We start from the raw sequence: 16,224 nt of genomic DNA, 5'->3' as shown, positions 1-16,224 counted from the left end.
TTTTAATCATTTTGAAAAAAAAAATGAAACTATTATTTTAAAAAGGTTTATTTTATAAGTAACTGCCAAGAAAGAGAGAAAGAGATTGAGAGAGAGAGAGAGAGAGAGAGAGATTATGCCGCTTTTTGTTGCTACTGTAAATATATGATGCTTCAGATAGGATCGATCTGTATTGAATATATTCTCGAGTTATGATGCTCACTAGCACAACCTCGATAAATTACGTGCATCGTGATTGCAAGTATATCGTTGAATTCACGCGCCATTAGTTTTTGCTTACAAAATCTACTCGCATTTACTTCCGGCGATTCGCACTACTACCCTCGAATATATATCTAGATCAATTTCTATAGCTTGAGAAATTTGAGGTACGATGATTGAGATTTAAATGAACGCTCACAAAAGTCAACTCGAGTCTTATAATCAGAATCGGAGTTGATTTATTCATTTAAAAAATGACGACGCTAGTTTTCTACGATAGACGAATAGTTGGCTAATATTTTTTAATCATCCTTCTTTATACAACTTTGTACGTGTGTGTATATACTTGACGTATATGTAAGAAATTTAATATATAATCAATAATTTTGAATTTACTTTAAATTTGTTAATAAATATTAAAACATCTTCTGTAATTTATAGCAACGATGCGCGTAAAAAATTTGCGTCCTTCTCGTAAAGAGTTCTTATTTTTTATGTAACCTTTGCCACATTCGGGGGAAAAAAAAAAAGAAAGCAACCTCTCCTTTTCTTCTATTACGAAGAAATCATGCCGATAAGTAAACCAATCGAATCGTTCGAAAGCGGATCTGGACGATCGGGACTGGTCAAGAGGAAAGGTGATTTATGATTTATCGGTCGGCGAGTAATATGACAATTTTCCGAGATTACTTTCGCTTCGTTTGCCGCCTTGAAATACGGCGCGAGCCCTGAGTGCAGGCGCAATTTTTTCGGATTTACCGTCGTCTTTCCCTGACGCGGCCTAGTTTCGTCGTAGATTCTCGTTGAATCGAGCTACGACAAAGCAATCTCCCGAATCGCGGACAAATTTCTAGTGACACGCATCCTACAAATTGGATAATCGAATAGGCCTACGTGTCTTGAATTTGGCGAGGTGGGTAAATTTATACGCGAATCTCTTGCATTCTTCTCACGAAGATGCATTATTTTGTGAAAAGCAATTACATATGAAAAAAAAAAAAAACTTATTTTCTCTATAATATTTTCTCTTCTTGATGGCATATTTTCTCTTTCATTCATCCGATATGGAGTATCCTTTGCCCTTCGCGTAAATTGTTGTGTGTTACTATAATTACAAGTAATTAATTAAAAGATAACTATCTCTTACACAATCTCAATCATCATACAATCGCTATGTATCTTTTGCGAAGCGAATGTTTTGCTTCAATTTCAGGCTTGACAATTACTGCCTAATCAATATGCAGTGACATATATATATTTTTATTTATATATGTTGTAGGCTTTATGTATAAAAATTCAACTTTTTTTACAATTAACATAGGTTTTTTTAAGATATCTAGGCTTTTAAAACTGGCTTATAAAAAACGAGTTTTTCGACGCCTTATAAAAAAAAGGCTAACAATAAGTCTTTTAGTAAAAAGCCTACAATACACACACAAATACTATTTAATATTAATTCGAAGCCGTGCAATTACGTGGCTATGAACTTTTCGCGCCTTTTAATTCCAGTAATAAAAATTAATTGTTCGCATCGATGCCACGCGAGGTGGAGATCATCATCAGGTTCAACAGCATTCTATTCGCGATTGATTCGCTCCTCAGAGGACACGGTAATGGTTCGACGGGATTCACGGAGGATCTACAAGGAAGATTCAGATTATCGTGGATGTTCTTTCGCGATCTACTTCGCCGCGGATTGATCGTTATCGGAGCATGAGGATCGACGCGCGGTTTAACCCCTGTGATAATAATTCTATCAGGATTTGCGTCGTTCCGCAGATTTTAACAGTTGAAATATCTCATGTGTTAACACGTCCTCGTTGCAGTCGCATATTGGATGGATTTCTGTATGGAGGAGAGAACGTCGAGTCTCTTCTGCGGAAGATTGTGCCGCGATTTACCGATTAATTTACGCCAGCAGCGAGAGACGGGTTCGCGAAATGGGTAACCCAGGTGTGGCTGAGCGACTGCGATCAGGGTCGCGAATTATACGGGATTTGTTCATGCGGGATCGTGCACTCGAAGATTTGGCACTACTATTTCGTGTCAGACCGTTCCATAAATAATGTTCCTTCTTAATTGAGATTCTTGAAGGAAACGAAAAGACGCGTACCGTTTATTGTAATTATTTAAATAGTCAAGGATTTATTAATTAGTCAAGATTAGAAATTTATTTGCACAATAGTGACGATTAGTTACTTCACGATTTATAATGCTTATTATAACAATTATGAATACATATTAATAATCGGTGCTAAGCTGATGCTCACACATATCGTTAGCTCTATATGCAGTTGTTTGATTCTTTTATTGTCTTGGTATTAAAGAATTTGTATTATATGATGTTTTTTTTTTTTTTGCATAATTACAATACAGACAAATACGTTTCAGATCAGGCATATACCATTTAGCGATCAAGAGAAGAAGAATATGTATTTATATGTTTATTTCAGGGTTATACGATGCAAAATTATTTCCAGAAAACAAAACATTTTATGTTAATTGGTTATAGTATATAATATTACAGTTGAGAGAATTCTTAGAGAATAAAACTCTCCTACACACAAGTATCAATCTTAGCACTATATATGAATTCAATGATTTCTAATATGTATTGTACGAATTACATGCAGAGCACACAATTATGAAACTGTATATCATGGTAAATACTAATCGTTAAAGTTAATGAAATAAATTTAATAATTTTTTTTATGTTATTTTAAACATTTCGATAATCTCGAATATACCTATATGATTAAAATTTTCTTTGTATATTATATTATAATTAAATATTTATTGCATACATTACGCATTTATATTTCACTATTTATTATTTTTGAACATCATTTTTATTAATATTAATATATTTCTGTAAATACATATACATTCTCATGTAAAATTTTATTGTTTATTACACAATTTTTTAGAAAAAATTATCATTGTTTAATGATTTAACGGAACTTTTAATAGTATAGGGTTATTCATTTATTTTACACACATATTATGATAAGAATTATGATAATAAAAATCAAAGAGATCAGTACGAAATCAGAAGACAGAGAGACAGAACATATCAAAAATTCAAGAACGAAAGCCGCGGAGACATTAATTAATATAAAGTTGTCGAAACCAAATGTAATTTATTATGATTGCTGCTTTTAATTTTGGAAGAGAAATCACGAAGAATTTCATTATTTCGACAAATAAAATTATTTCGATTTATTTATTTTCTTCATTACGTATATTCGAGGTCAAATTATGTAATTTAAACAAACCATGATTTTCCAACAGAGAAAGAGAAAAAGAAAGAGCTCAATATATATATATATATATATGTATACAAATTTTTTTCTTAATTTTGGTTTTTGGGAAAGAAAATTATTATTTATATATATAATTTTAAATTTTAAATTTTCTACACAATTAATTCTCTTCATTTTACTGATACGCCTTCTTAAATAAATAAATTGCAGAGATTGTTGTCACGTTGTTATTTTTTTCTAGTGAGATTTGTATATTTTCATTGTCTTTTTCATATATATTTTGTTTAGTCTTTAATATATTTAAGAATGAATGTGAAATGTGTGTGTATGTGTGTCTCTATATGTGTGTGTGTGTGTGTGTGTGATATAAATATTGCTTTATTGTAGATCTCTTGCGACAATATTTTTTCTTAAATACGTTTATGTGTTTTATATAGATTAACACGAAGTAAACATTATTGCCAAGACGGTTTGACGCGACATAGTCAAGATGTGATTAACGAGTCGATGTAAAAATGGAGGTAGGGACCTACGTACCTTTATATTCTAACTTAGGATGATGCCCTCGTTCTTTCAAAGCTTCGCGGCCGATCTTACTCGATCGCGAGACTCTTAAGCAGTAATTAATTAAAACGAGATACCTCGTTCGATCACTTATTACGACGTTATCATAGCGTTGCTCGGCTGTAGCGATCGATCGTCCGCTTTCTTTTGCTAGTCATGAAACAAACTTGCTCTGACTTGCGCTATTTTATGGAAAATAAAAAGTATCTTTTATTTATTTTATTCTGTTTCTTTGAGAGAGAGAGAGAGAGAGAGAGAGAAATCATTTCTCTTAAGAATATCTTGTAATTTTTTATATCATGAGACCAATCGGAATTATATTTAAAATATTATTGATAAAACTTGATGAAAAAAGGATTAAAGCGATCTTAATATTATTTATATATAAATAATTATATTTGTGAAATATTATATTTAAAATTATATTAAAAATATTATTAATAAAACTTTATAAAAAAAATATTAAAGCAATTTTAATATTATCTATATTACTTTCATCCTTTTTTCATAAAGTTTTATTAATAATATTTTAAATATAATTCCGATTGATCTCACGATGTATATATATTGTGTGTGTGTATGTGTATATATATATATATATATATTAAGGTGATTGTTAAAAAAAAAAAAAATTATCGCTGCCGCCCCCTAAAAGAGTAATTGATAAAAAAAAAAGTTCTGTAAAATCCCAAGTCTGTAAATCAAAGGGAACAGGTGCCTCTTGAAGATACAAGTTTAATAATCTATTCTTTTTCCATTTTTTATTATTAATACAACCATGTGTTATAAATTATACAACTAATTAATTTGTTTTTACTTGAGCTGCTATCAACGATCAACAAATCAAAGATTTAATTAAAGATGAATGTTTCTTTTTTTCAAATTGTTTAAGAGTATAAAATGTCAATTTATTTAAAAGGTAAGAAATAATGGGGTAGATAAAGTCAAGTGAATAGCAGCTCAAATAAAAACAAATTAATTAATTGTATAATTTATACCACACATTTGTATTAATAATATAAAATGAAAAAAAAAAAAGAAAAACAGATTATTAAATTTGTATTTTCAAGAGGCAATTGTTTCCTTTAATTTACAGACTTGGGGTTTTACAGAACTCTCTCTCTCTCTCTCTCTCTCTCTTTCTCTCTTTTTTATTGATTACTACTCTTTTAGGGAGTGGCAGCAACAATTTTTTTTTTAACGACCAACCTAATATATATACAATATTAAAATTGCTTTAAGCGAATGAAATTTTCACGGTTCTCCGTTTAATATATTGATTTATGTTTGTGAATTAATAAATTTATTTTACGACTATTTTATGGCCAATTCAATAAAATTTTTAAGGCATTTTAGCAAAGCATTATAACGCGTTGTAATATTTATAATATTACAAGCAATATTATCAACTATCGGAATAAATGCATTATGCAAGGTTATTACAAAACATCACATCAAGTAAATTTCACAAAAAGAAAATAAGAGTTATATAAAGTTACATGAGATTCTATAGCACCGCGGACGATTGATTGATGCAACCAGATATGCCGAAAAAAAAATGAAGAGAAGAAAAATAAAGACGCTATATTTGAACAATAGAAATTGCTTAACAATATTGTAATGTGATGTAAATATTTGCGGAGTCTAGAAAGGAGAGAGGAGAGAAGAATGCACAGTTTGTCTGTAAGAAATCTTTGTAATTGATGATGTGATTCGCCCTTTTAAACAGAAGATTAACGAAAAGAATATATATAAATATGTATAAAAAAAAGATTATATTATATAACGTAAATATGAAGGAAGAAATATACATATGAGTCTATGATATACACGAACACACACGATACACGTACGTGAAGAGTGAGCACTCGCTCATTGCGATAACACACTCACATCTACTTGCAGCACCCTTGCATCACGCAATAAAATAAATTCTAAATTGTTCCGTATTAGAAAGTGTGCCTGAGTGTATGAGAAACCGAACAAGAGAGAGTGTTTAAAGAAAAAGTATGTGTGTGTGTATATATTGTATATATATATATATACACACATAAAAAAATGAGATTAATAAATGAAGAAATTAATAAATACATAATGCAATCGGTCTCTCGTTGTTCAAGGAGCACCGGTTATATTTGAGATAGTGTCGAAAAAAGGTAGCAGTTTAATTGAGGAGCAGCAAACGCGCGAGTCAAATGGAAAAAAGATATCGCAAAAATCGTCACGTGAATTTTTTTTCTTTTTTCAAGATTAGCTGTTAATAATTGCCTGCATTTTCATCAATAATTAATTAATCCGCGGGACACGCATCTACTGTGTACTTTCCCTGCGTGTGTGCCAAACTTATGAAAACAATTTATTTCCGAGCTTTGAAATGTGCTGAACAACCGTCCTTTAATACCACAGATTTCACACATACATTTACATACTTTTCAATTTTTAAATAAATTTATAATGATATAATGTTCAATTGTATTATCATACAATATTATCTGCATGATGTTTTTGCTTAATGAAAATTGGATATAAAAATTCAAGCATTATGTTAATAAAATTTATTATGTTAACGTAATTTCTTCATTGATGTTATATATTTATTGTAATTTAGATTAATCTTTCACAGACATTTTATTTTTGGAGATTATTTTCGATGCTGTTACATGTGTATATATTGTAATTTTAATCTATTAAGCGATCTATTTGATACACCTGGGATGAATTTTCTCATAAATCGATGTCAGGAGAGAATATTGAATTACTTTAATTAATTTAATTAACACGTAACATATATAGTTTATATATGACATCAGAGAGATCGACGACGCGGCGCGTCGCGATGCAGTTGATCGTCCTGTGAGCTAGCCTGTAATCAATAAATAATTCGTAAGTAATTTAAGCGTGCAATTAAGAATAAAAAGATTGAATAGAGACTTTCGTTGATGTTGTGATTCGTAGCGCGTGTGCGTGTATGTGCGTGTGCGCGCGTCTGTAAAACTAGCGCGCCGAGATAAAATTTCGCGAATTTCAGGAATTTCGCGAAAGTATTTGCGATTACATGTCGCCTTCTATTTTAATGTAAGAATTGAAATTTTGATCTAAATAGGATGCTATTACATTGTTCTTTGTTGTTTTGTTTTATTTCTTGGGGGAAATATGTTTTGACACATCTGTAATAAATTTCTGAAGAAAAATTTAGTTTTTTTTCTTTTTTCGTTCTTATATAGATGTTTATACTTTCATATTCTTATACACGTAGACATTTATGCCATCAAACTAATAATTGGCTTCAATTTTGTAATATTTATCTTTTGAAAAAAAAATACGGAACAAAGACAATTTTACTTCAATTTAAAATTAAATAATATATTCTACAAATTCGCGATACATTATTTTATTGGCGCATAGCGAGAAGGAAAAAGATGAAAAGAATTGTGTGAATAAACAGCGAGTAGTATGACTACAATAACGCTACTGTAAATGGCAACAGCAAGTCTAAAAGGAGCAGGAAGAACAAAAGCAACAAACAATACTGAAGCATACCGAAGATAAAAATGAGTCTTTCACAACTTACTACCGTACTGCCAATATTTTCCGAAGCAACGTAATAATTTTAATAAGGATATTAGGATGAAGAGTATAAGAAAAATGCGCACTCGTCAAGAGTTTTCCCTTTCGTTTCCTTTCGCCGCTCCAAGCCTTTGTGAATTTATTTGGAGGGAGGAAATATCTAAACAGGTTTTGATCTATGTATCGTTGAAGATATAAATTGTCGGAGGATCGAAAGATATAACGAATGCACGTCGCTCAGTGGGAAGTTTTTGAAACGATAAATATGCATATTTTGATATTAAAAATATGCCGGACCTCCATTTGCGATCTTAATTAAAAAAAAAGAGACGTGAAAACTATTCTAAAAAATTCTAAAAAAAAAAAAAACCCGTTTTATGTATAGTTGTAATATATTTCTTAAATACTGCATTTCTAAAGAAAAAAAGAAAAAGAGAAAATGTAATGAGAAGTTAAAACATCTTTTAATTAAAAGTTTGTAATCTTAAAATAAATAATTTTTTTTTTTTTTAATATCTTGTACTTAAAGATTTAGATTTCAGTGTTACATGTATTATATACATATAAAACGGTTAGATTTTTGTCTTAGAGACGGATGAATCTATATAGAATTTGTCAAACATACATCTTACATCTTCATTAAAATTCTATTTAAATTGCCGATTTGCTGCTGAGCAACACGAATTCGTAATGATCAAAATTATATCTTTCTTGCACGATCAGTACTACAATAATCAATTTGTCATTAGTGTATTCTATCTATAGCGTGTTTCACAAAATCGATGATATTGTATAATTAATCTCTTGACGTTAAAAACTTTTCCATGGGATAGCAAAAGTCAAACTATTTTCGCTTAATAATGGAGATAAACTAAAAATTGCGCAAAAAAAAAAAAAGAAAAGACTTTTGTGCAATCATGACAAACAGATAAGAATTATATATTATAAATGTCTTATGGCAATAATTTCGTATAGTATCGTTAAATAAAGAAGAGATTTATGCAGAGAAATTATCATATATGTCGCGGATATATCTAGGATTGCGATATAATTACTGATCGTGCGAGACATACTTACGGAAAAAATTTTCACCTTATTTTTTTCCACTCTGTAGAGAACTCGCGAGATTCGGGGCATTTGAAAAGCGACATCACTTCATTCTAGGCGTTGATTGATTCTTTACCAAGTGCACGATTATTTTTCCTTTTTTCTTTTTTTTTTTCTTAAGCAGGATACCGTCCACGATCTCGTCGAGTCTCGACAGATGCCGATAATTGCGGCGCATGACAAATTACTATATCAATTAAGCGATCAAGTTCCCAAAATTGTTCGATCAATCGGAGAATTCCTCGAAAAATTCATATATTCACAGACCCGCTGCATGATACGATATCATGCCGAATAGGATTTTTATACAATGTGTTATTATATTGAATAAGATATACTCAAGGGTATTGTGTCAATCGAGATGTTTTCAAATCAAATATCAAGATATTTTACATGATATTTTAACATAATTTTCATTCTTATATATGATTTGCTATGTTATTTAATACATTGCAAATATTATTATTATACAATTTTTCTATTAGTTTTAATAATCCTTCTGTATCGTTTATAAATAGATACAATTGGACATATTTTGAGACTTGATTGCTTGTTTGAAAAGTCAAGTGAATGAATTTGTTAGAAATATTTTTGAAAGTTTTTACACAGCGTTGATAAATTACAATTTAATTTAATTTAATTTAGTTCTCTTTGACATGTTATTCTTCTATATATAATTATTAATTTAATAATTGAATTTTCGCAAATTTATGCGATATAATTATTTCGTTTAGTTGGCTTTTCAATTATTAGCTTGCATATTCTGTGCATGTTACAAGAAATGAATGCTGACGTACATATGCGCGTCTTTTTACGTAAATATAACACTCACTTGTATGTACGGATACAACCGAGCTTGTATCGCATATTTCTCAGGTCAGACTAATTAAATCAGGAGATTACGACTCGTTCAGAGAGACGCGACACGACCGGCGCTTGAAATAAATGCGCGCACTGATTTTTCACTAGGGATGTCTCATTAAATCTAGAAATTATTTTAACGTCAGTTTCTTTTTATCAATATACGGAGTTATAATTTAAAATATCTTTTTAAAAAATTTGAATACAACTTTATCGCCTTTTTTCTTTCTTCCTTTTTTTTTCTTTTTCTTTTGACAGAGAAATTAAATCAAAAATTTAATTGCCGAGAAGATATTAAACATGTGAAGCAATTCTAGTGAATGAGATTTCGATAAATATATGAAAAATCTATTTTTAATTTATTAAAGAGTTATTAAAAATATTTTCTAAATAAAGTAAGAGATGTCCTGTATATTTTCTTGATCCGTTTCAGAAGTGTCGATGGCCGCGAAGTTCACCGGCGTGTTCATAAGATTTATGAAATCTTTGCGCGTGAATCATAGATCCATAAAAAAAAGATTATTCTTATTTACTTGTTTGGTACAATTACTTGAAATAATGTCTAATTAAACGACTAAATTATCACAATAATTAGTATTAATGTACAAAATGATACGCTGTTGTAATAATGGGAAAGCTAGCCTCCCACGGTCTACAAAGAGTTGATAAAGTGGTTAATTGCATCGGGCTGTACGTAGTATAATTTTAGAATAATTAAAGAAACTGTGTTTAGCGAAATTTAACAAGAGATCTTAATGTAAAAAAATTAATTAATATAAGATATCTCATTTTTTTTTTTCCTAATAATTTCACTATTTCTATGTATGCATGACGCGTATTGCAATTTTGTACTATATATTATCATAATTGGCGTGTAACGAATATAAACGAAGTGAAATATCATAATGACGTTTGAAACTTACGATCGAGATATTTATCGGTAAGAAGCGGTGGAGCTTTGACTTTTTGCATTCGCAGATGAGAATTAAAATTAATATTAGGAGGTAGGGATGAATTCGCTCTTGATCGATCCCTTGTACAATATTGTTTTCGGCGTACGATTTTTAGATTTATAAAAATGGACGCGAATCGAAATTCGAGAAATGCGCCGCATGAGCTGGGCCGTCGATATTGTTATTCAGGCATTTGAGTTGAGAATAATTCGGAGTACGAATACTCGAAAGAATCATTACTCAAAGAACTCAAAGATCTAAATTTTTAATACACCCAATGTCGTTAAGCATTCTATTAATAATTTATAAATTATTATTTTAATATACTTATAAATTATATTATTGCAAGCAATATGTAAATATTGTGCATATTGTTGTTAAAAGTAAGTTTTATATTTTATAGAAATTATATAAGCGAAACTGGTTATATAAATGTAATAGCATACGTTATAATATCACATAATCGCCGTATAATTTATTCTTATTTTGCATTGTGTAAAATTCTTTTGTCTTGTAATCATCATTATCTCGAAGGGATTTACATAGCGACATTCGAATGTGCAGATCTCTAGGATGTAAACTCGTCGGACATTTGTGCAACGACTGGCAGAATGTTGATACATCCAACGATAATAATATTTTTTATCGAAGCGTCTGGAGAAAAATTACAATATTCTAATTTCCGGCGATTGTAATTAGAAATGAAGACGTTTTAGCCAAAGATGTTGTCCATTTTCGGTAGCTTCCATGCCTTACTTAAAGAGAAAATAAACTAAAATTCATATTTCCAGCTCGACTTTACTGTAAACCCTATTAGTTCTTCTGCAAGAAACCAACATTCTTATTTCAACGAAAATTCAAGAAAGCATAAAGGATAAATCAATATTTGTATTTATAACTGTATATTATTGTCGCTTTTTATTGTTGCTTCTTGTATTTGTATTCGAAATTCGAAAGTCACTTTCCGAATATTGTAATAATAATTATTAGATATTATTCTTTAGCATCGTTTATATAGGAAACATAAATAAAAGAAAATAGCGGAGGTAAACGGAAGATAAATGAAGAGATATATAATTTTAAAAGTTAATCAGAGAAAGATACAGAGAACTAATATTTATTTAATGATTTATTGCCAATGTTTTATGTTTATTATCAATATTATGTTCATTAACATAAAAACTTCAATGATCTTTTTGAGAATTTTATATAGCTGGCAATGAAAGATCTCCTTATTCTTGTATAATTCCACAAAATTAGAAGACATCAGAAATAAACAAATAAATAAGTTCAAAGATACTTATTATTAGAAGGATAAATTAAAAAATTTATATTTATAACACATATCATTTTATAAAATAAAAATTATAGATGTGATATTTTTTTTACAGTTTTTTTATCGCGATTAGATTCTATTCGTATCGGATTAAACATAAAATTAGATTGGAACATAGAGCATGAAATGAACGTACACACGCAGGTAATAAATTATAATTTATAGTTTGAGTTTATCTCTTCTGGAAAGCGATACTACGTTTTCAACAATTAAAACGGATATCCGTTGAATTCCATTTATGCTTGATTTGCATAAATATCAAAGTGCTCTACGCGTCAAGTTTCTACCTTCATCATTTATTCTGTTATTCTGAGAGCACGATAAATTGTCAATCACATTCGTATTTATTTGTTAATATCTTCAAAATTACATAATTGTTGCTCTCTTCTTCTGGTCGCATTGTTGTGCATTTTTAATTGAGCCTTGAGTTTATTTAAATGTATCTTAAGCTTAGTGCTTTTTCGTTTAATGAAAGAAAAAAAAAAAGAAATAAATAAACGAAAACCGAATTAAACAAAAGGACTATTTTAATGCCGCGGCAAGCTATATTTTTCTAATTATATTGGAAATTGTGAGGACTTGACATATTTAGTTTTATGAGCATAAAGATTTTATTAACTTGTATGTAACTGACTATACTATGGATGACTGACAATTTGCGCCAAGTATAATAATTGTTTAGCCGCTTCTCCCTCTCCTTAGAATCCACCTACGTTATCTGGAATCCATTAACGATCGGTGGGACGCTCGTTAACTGCGCTGGCGACAGAAAGTCGATAGTTAATTACGCAAATGAAGGGATCTCGTTAACAACCATGGCAAACACGACTACTATAGATCGTTAAGTAACGTGCCCACCACTGATTCGATTGCCATCGAAAGTGCACAAATCAATGAGCTGCGTGTGAATATCCGATGCATTTCCATTTAGATCCCAGATGCAGCCATATTAGATTGCATTTGGCTTTTAAATCGGGCAATAACTTTTATATCCCCTTATTTACAATATTTTCAGTTCGTAAAACGACTGTCAAGAGCAAAATGCAGTCTGATGTAGTATCAGAATGCAATGTACACTAGCTCGATTGGATTTTACAACGAGTTTTCACATAATCATTATATGTATATACAGAGATATGTTAATTTAGATCAATTTCTTAATTTAAAGAAAGCAGAACTTTTCCTATTAAAAAGTTTATTTTTTTCAAGTTACATATTTTGGCACACAATATTATGCTTTAAAATAAATTTTTCTTTATATATATATATATATATATATATATATATATATATATAAATTTAATTCGAAGAATTTATAGCATAATATTTATTATATATATTATGAATATTCAAAATTTCCTTATTTAATTTATACAGGGTATTTAAAGCAGGCACTGCTAACTTAATTTACTTTATTAAATATAAAAGTCAAAGTAGACCGCGTACGATACTTTTACTCAAATAACATTAAATTAATATCGATTATACATATACGGGCTGCTGGTTTGATAGACGATAGGCAATTGTATTAATTATAATGGCTAATTAAGCACGGCACGCTCGTGACATGTGTCACATGCAGGTAACAGTTCGCGGCGAAATTATCGTCTGCGTTCTCACGGAAATGACAGATCCGTGAAGAAAGGCAGCGTCAGATCGAAACGGTAGAATAAAGATGAAGAGTCGGTGTGAATGGAATATTTTGGGACACGACGTATAAGGGGAAACGGATGACAATTATGATTTCTTACGTGAATGTAATTATTTGTGGCGCGAGTGCGGCCCCCTTCAATTACTTGCGCCTTGTCGAGCAATTACCGGATGATGAGGACCGATGCAGCTAACTACAGCAATTAAAAGAGAGATTAAAAGGGCATAGGTATCTCGAATTCAATCCTCACCGTATGTCCTCGCGATATATCAGAGGCATTTCTGTTATCCGTGATGAACATTACGGACATAGAGATCCGTAAGAGATGCTAAAATTTGCTTCGAGAAACTAGATTGAACAATTTTACTTTTAAATCTGTTTTCGCGCGATTAAATATTTTTATAAACTATCGTATTACTTTATATTATATTAACTACAATATTAATATTGCCATGTAAATCTGGAAAATCTTATCATTATTTCAGAAGAAAGATATCAAAAAGTTAAATAATCGTCTCAAGTAAATGTACGCAAAATTTTTATCGCGCTATCTATTTTTACTTGAACAATTTCGGACGTCTCGATTAAAATACTTTCGCATTAAAACAATTTCGATGTAGCTTAATTAAATTCGATCGTGCGAGTTGTGCTGAAAGTTTCAGTTAATTATCTATTTAATAAGTTTCACTTAATTAGTAATTTTATTTGCCAAGAATTCTAGATTATATTCATATTTTTTAATAGAAGAAAAATCCCAACTTAAAAATTCGGATGTCTGAAAGGAAAGAAAAGGTTTTTTTTTTTTCATTATTTGGTTAAGTAGATTTATTACATAATGCTTAATTAATAAAAACAACGATAAAAATGATATTGAGAAAACTTGTCACTATCATCTTTCTTTGTTTCTTTGCACTTTCTGTTCATGTTCTCTAAAAAAACCAGATGATATTAATGATGATTGGAAATTGTATATATGGGAAAGTATGGTAAAACCGGGTACTTTTTTGGATTTGATTTCCCACAAGAAATTAGAGAGTAAAAACAAAATCGCGCTAATCATTAATAATCTTCAGTGGATCTTAAACTATGAGAAAATGAGGCTGGTTGCTGGAAAAAAAATTTGCTTACCAAGGATAACAAGATTTTTTGGAGAAGTCAAAATACCCGGTTTTGTCCTACCGTAAAAGTTTCTCTCTCGAAGCATTAATTATGAAGAAAATTATTTATGTTTTATAAAGATAAAAAATAATTAATAAAGTAATGATATTTAGAATGATTTAATTATTTGTTTGAGAGTAATATTTAAGACTGATTTTCGGAGTTCTCGTTGGTTACTATGAATGATATAAATGATATGAGTGATATAAATAATAATTAAAATGTTTAAAGAAAGATATATAAAAATTACAATATAATAAAAAAAGAATATGATTTTATTTGTTTAAATTATTTTAAACAAATTAGATTTAAACATTACATTACGTTGTTTGCGCTGATAAATATTTTTTATTTAGTTTTCATTGTTACTATCAATTACATACGTTATGGATTTTATTTTCACGCTTAATTTCATCGATTTTATCGCATCTTATTTCTGTATTGCAGTATTGCGACTGTTGATCTGCGCTGAGGATCCGTTGCAAATTTACTATCGCTGCGCGTAGATCTTCAATCAAAAAAAGCTTGTGCAAGGATGACCCGGAATTTATTTAAATAATGAAAAGAGCGAGCGATCGTAATATAATCAAAAGGTGCTTAGATAATATAAATAATAATTAATTTTATTTTTATATTTATTAATAAATTACAATATAAAGAAGTAAATATTTTCCGCAACCGTCGTTAATATTAATACATTTTTATCAAATATGTATATTTTCTAAAATTCTCAACTTTCTTAATCGTTATATCCTAAATTAAATTTATATAATTTAATATTTTTATTTAATATATTTGTAAATATAAAATATTATCTAACAACCTTAGAAATATATTATTAAAATTTATTAAAATTTATATTAAGTGAGTTCTTTTTTTTTTATATATATATAATTATTTCTTTCTTTATTGATTACTCGAAATTTTTACTTTAAATCCTATTTGTATTTTTTTTCTAGTGTAAAGTTATTATAAATATTTTAAATTTATTTAAACAATTATTCGTAAGCATAGCAGGGCACGCTACATATTGCGTTATAGTTGAGAAACACTGACGCAAATGCTTAATTTATTAGTGCACCAGGCAGTAATGATCTGCCACAGTGGTAACACTCCGTAATATGTCAGACAATGCGCTCTATTATCTCACAAGACAAGGTTTAGCTCTGCTGGACAGAATAATGAAATAATGTTTGTGATATTTTTGATAGTAATTCAGGATATTATCAAGAATTCTAGAATAATATATTTTGCAAATTTTGTAATTATATTTTGTATAAATATTAGTTAAATTTATTCTTTTCAAATTATTCTCGTTTTCTTTCGCGATTGTCTTTTACTAAATCTCTTCAAAGATTTTATATATGTGCTATATATAATTCTCTTCTCTATTAATCAAATATTTTTTATTCCAATCGAAATTAATTAAATATATTTACTTAAATATATTTAATCCTATCAGAAATTAAACTAATAATTTTATATTAATATTATAATTTATGTCAATTGTGTCTAAGTATTTTGTTTTAGATTAAAATATTACAACACATAAGCATTAAATAA

General features: G+C 29.3%; 1 protein-coding gene across 3 annotated transcripts in view; it reads left to right on the top strand.

The window, feature by feature from the left end:
* LOC138939669 (uncharacterized) overlaps nt 1–16,025 on the top strand; it is a 40,741-nt gene extending 24,716 nt beyond the window's left edge. For 2 of the 3 annotated variants that reach the window (XM_070307691.1, XM_070307694.1), the window contains exon 4: nt 1,711–3,508. The gene's annotated coding sequence lies outside the window, so the exon portion shown is untranslated. Of the gene's footprint in view, nt 1–1,710; nt 3,509–15,108 lie in introns of those variants that run through there. The other variant, XM_070307693.1, reaches the window with a different exon arrangement.
* The last annotated feature ends 199 nt before the right edge of the window (nt 16,026–16,224 follow it).

The sequence above is a fragment of the Polyergus mexicanus genome, unplaced genomic scaffold, assembly GCF_030449975.1.
Source record: "Polyergus mexicanus isolate NDT 795.1 unplaced genomic scaffold, iyPolMexi1.0 SCAF_15, whole genome shotgun sequence".
Lineage (NCBI taxonomy): Eukaryota > Metazoa > Arthropoda > Insecta > Hymenoptera > Formicidae > Polyergus > Polyergus mexicanus.
Note: the sequence above shows the minus strand (reverse complement) of the source record. Positions and strands in the feature narration are given on the sequence as shown.